We start from the raw sequence: 4,579 nt of genomic DNA, 5'->3' as shown, positions 1-4,579 counted from the left end.
TTGCAGTGAAATAAATGAAAGCACATTACAGATAAACCTACCTGATTAAAAAAACTAACCTGTAAATTGATTTCTTCTAATCTTTCTATTTCCTGTCTTGCTCTTCTAGCTGCAATTTACATTATTCTACGTCAAAAATTCTACCATATTTTTTTCCATGTGTCTTAAGATTCACTACTTCTTGTTCCAAAATTTTGTTAACCTCCTCAAGTTTTTCACATTTATGTTGTACTTCTTTCATAGATAATAACTCCTGTTGAATAACTTGATTCTTTTTAGCCAAATATAGACATTTTTGAAGATATAGATTCTAGCTCTGCTGTAAGTTCATCAAACTGCATAAATAAAATAATACAGCTTGATAATGAAGTAGGCTGACAATATTTTAATACAAAACCAGTAGCAAATTTTGAAATACATTTACTTGCAATAAAATGTTATCTATAAAGTGGTAGATTCTTCCAATGTGAACCCTTAAATTACTCAGAAAGTCAAGAACAAAGTTAAAGCCACCAAGAGTCAAAAAGATATATTAGTTACTTTTATCATCTTTGCCAGAGAACTTTTGCGCTTGATCTTATACTTTTATTTTTCTGATTGTTTATGTTTGTTCCTCCCTAAATGACTCTAAGTTATTTCTTAGTAGAAAGTTTCTAATCTCCTTCCCTCATGATCATGCCCAATAATTTCTAAAGAAGTTTTAGGGACATCATATTGAGTTATTTAGGCCAAAGTCAAAAAATGGCTCTCAGAATAAGACTCTGAAAATAATAATCTAGGCCGGGTGTGGTGGCTCGTGCCTGCAATCCCAGCACTTTGGGAGGCTGCAGCAGAATGATCACTTGAGGCCAGGAGTTTGTGACCAGCCAGAGCAACATAGTGAGACCCCCATCTTTACAAAAAGTTAAAAAACAACTAGCCAGACATGGTGGCGCATTCCTGTAGTTTCAGCTAGTTTGGAGACTGAGACAGGAGGATGGCTTGAACCCAGAGTTCAAGGCTGCAGTGAGCCATGACCACACCACTGCACTCCTGCCTGAATGACAGAGAAAGAGCATATCTCAAAAAAAGACAAATTAATGCATCCTGTAAATAAAGAGTATGATATGGTTTGGCTGTGTCCCAACTCAAATCCCATTATGAATTGTATCTTCCATAATTCCCACATGTTGTGGGAGGGACCTGGTGGGACATAATTGAATCAAGGGGGTGGTTTCCCACATACTGTCCTTGTGGTGGTGAATAAATCTCACAAGATCTGATGATTTTACAAGGGTTTCCCCTTTCACTTGGTACTCATTTCTCTCTTGTGTGCCACCATGTAAGACATGCCTTTCCCCTCCTGCCATGATTCTGAGGCCTCCCTAGCCATGGGGAACTGTGAGTTCATTAAACCTCTTTTTCTTTATCAATTACCCAGTCTCAGGTATGTCTTTATCAGCAGCATGAAAATGGACTAATACAGTAAGTTGGTACCAGTAGGGTGGGGTGCTGCTGTAGAGATACCCAAAAATGTGGAACTGGGTAATAGGCAGCAGTTGAGACAGTTTGGAGGGCTCAGAAGAAAACAGAAAAATGTGGGAAAGTTTGGAACTTCCTGGGGACTTGTTGAATGCCTTTGACCAAACTGCTGATAATGATATGGACCATAAAATTCAGGCTGAGGTGGTCTCAGATAGAGATGAGGAAGTCGTTGGGAATTACTACTCGTTGGAAACACTTTGGGATGCCGAGGGGGGTGGATCACCTGAGGTCAGGAGTTCAAGACCAGCCTAGTCAACATGATGAAACCCCGTCTGTTCTAAAAATGCAAAATATTAGCCAGGCGTGGTGGCTGGCATATATAACCCCAGCTACTTGAGAGGCTGAGGCAGGAGAATCGCATGAACCTGGGAGGCGGAGGTTGCAGTGAGCTGAGATTGCGCCACTGTACTCTGGCCGAGGCAACAAGAGTGAAACTTTATCTCAAATAAATAACTAAATAAATGTGTAACTTTGTCTCAAATAAATAAATGTGTATATCTCACTATTCATTATTGTATGACATTTTCCTGGACATTTTGTATACACAAGTGTATTTAACAATGGAAGAAAAATATTCCAAATATAGTAGAAAAAAAATTTTGTTCAGAGGTTTCCAACACATTTTATTTTGCAGATCACAGATTTAAAGCTTTTGAGGACCAACATCTGTATCAATTCCTATAAAATGTCCAATCAATTTCAGTTTTGTAGCAGGCTCTTCTGTACTGCACACCATGCTTATAGCTGGAGGTCTGGTCACACATGCATAAAGGTTGCCCGTTGGTTCCTGGAGGTGGTCACGTCCAAGGAGTTTCATCTTCCCAGGGGAGGGTTCCTTTGGCAAGAAGTGGATAAGTTTACACATATAGCTTTGGTGCCTGTGAGCAGGAAATGTCAGCAATTTTCAGGATATGCTACTGTTTCTCTTATGAAGTCAGGGTCCCGAGGATCCAGTGCCCTTGTGCTTAATGAGAACAATTCCTCCTCATCGTTTAGTGGGTTAAAATATAAGGAAGCTGACCAGGCGCAGTGGCTCACACCTGTAATCTCAGCACTTTGGGAAGCCAAGTCAGGCAGATCACAAGGTCAGGAGTTTGAGACCAGCCTGGCCAATATGGTGAAACCCCATCTCTACTAAAAATAAAAAAATTAGCCAGGCATGATGGCGTGCACCTGTAGTCCCAGCTACTCAAGAGACTGAGGCAGGAGAATCACTGGAACCTGGGAGACAGAGGTTGCAGTGAGCCGAAATCGGGCCATTGCACTCCAGCCTGGGCAACAGAGCAAGACTTCGTCTCAAAAAAAAAAAAAAAAAAAAAAAAAAAAGGAAGCCTCGTTCTTAAGTAACACAGATAACACCTTTTTAAATCACCTATTTATTCTAGAACTACAATTTTTTGTTGTTGTTTTGTTTTGAAACAGAGTCTCACTGTGTCACCTATAACGGAGTGCAGTGGTTACAGTTCAGCCCACCACAACTTTCGCCTCCCAGGCTCAAGTGATTCTCCTGCCTCAGCCTCCCATGTAGCTGGGATTACAGGCATGAGCCACTATCACCCAGCTAATTTTTGTATTTTTAGTAGAGATGAGGGTTTCACCATGTTGGCCAGGCTGGTCTTGAACTCCTGACCTCACATGATCCACCCGCCTCAGCCTCCCAAAGTGCTGGATTTATAGCCATGAACCACTGTGCCCGGCCTAGAACTACAAAATTTAATTCAAGAAAATATAGGTCCCATGAAAGATGTAAGAGTTTTATAAAGCTAAAATCTAGTTTTTTTCCAGTAAATTGCACTTTAGGCAAAACCCTCCCAATGCTTCTAAAATAATACTAAAGGGGCATCTGGCAATACAGGGGCGATTATTATTACTATTATTTTTTAGACAGAGTCTCACTCTGCTGCCCAGGCTGGAGTGCAGTGGCGTGATCTCGGCTCACTGCAACCTCTGCCTCCTGGGTTCAAGCAATTCTCCTGCCTCAACCTCCTGAGTAGCTGGGACTACAGGCGCCCACCACCATGCCCGGCTAATTTTTGTATTTTTAGTAGAGACAAGTTTTCACCATGTTGGCCAGGCTGGTCTTGAAGTCAAGTGATCCACCTGCCTCGGCCTCCCCAAGTGCTGGGATTACAGGTGTGAGCCACTACACCCAGCCATACAAGAGCAATTTTAAAAATTAAATTAAACCCACCAGGAGGAACAAACAACTCCAGACGCGCATCACCTTTAAGAGCTGTAACACTCACTCCGAGGGTCTGCGGCTTCATTCCTGAAGTCAGCGAGACCACGAACCCACCAGGAGGAACAAACAAGTCCAGACACGCCACCTTTAAGAGCTGTAACACTCACTGCGAAGGTCTGCCCCTTCACTCCTGAAGTCAGCAAGACCAGGAACCCACCAGCAGGAACAAACTCTGAACACGTCCAAACATCTGAAGGAACAAACTCCGGACACACCATCTTTAAAAACCGTAACACCCACCGTGAGGGTCTGCGGCTTTATTCTTTTAGTCAGCAAGACCAAGAACCCACCAATTCCAGACACAAGACCATCTCGTCTCAAGAGACCAGGATGTCCAGGCACCCCTAGCTGGTAGGCACTGGCAGAGCCTAAAGCCTATCCAGCCCATGCTCTTCCTTGATATCCTTGACAGATTGTGGGATTGTTCAGCTTCTGCAAGGACATGGCCAATGCTGGGGGGCTCACTGTGGGGGCAGCACTCTAGGCAAGGGAAGAAGTGAAGTGTTTGGGAACTGGCATGGTGAAGGGGCACTTTGTGGAGAAGCTGTGTTCATTTGGATGTGTTGAGGGTGGAATGATATGAGGAAAGTCAAAGGGCACCCACCCCTGGGGCCTCGGTGTGGGCACAGCACTGCACCACACCTTAGGGGAGATTGGACTCTGGGCAGAGATCCCAAGAGAAGCAGGAGGTGGAGTCTTGGGGACCAGTGTGATACGGAACTAACTTTATTTTAAAGCCAACCTGTCAGTAAGAAAAAACAAGAGGTGCACCTTGTGGGAGAAAAAGTCACAAGCTTGGTGTGCTTGAAGTCA

This window comes from Symphalangus syndactylus, chromosome 23, assembly GCF_028878055.3.
Source record: "Symphalangus syndactylus isolate Jambi chromosome 23, NHGRI_mSymSyn1-v2.1_pri, whole genome shotgun sequence".
NCBI lineage: Eukaryota > Metazoa > Chordata > Mammalia > Primates > Hylobatidae > Symphalangus > Symphalangus syndactylus.
Note: the sequence above shows the minus strand (reverse complement) of the source record.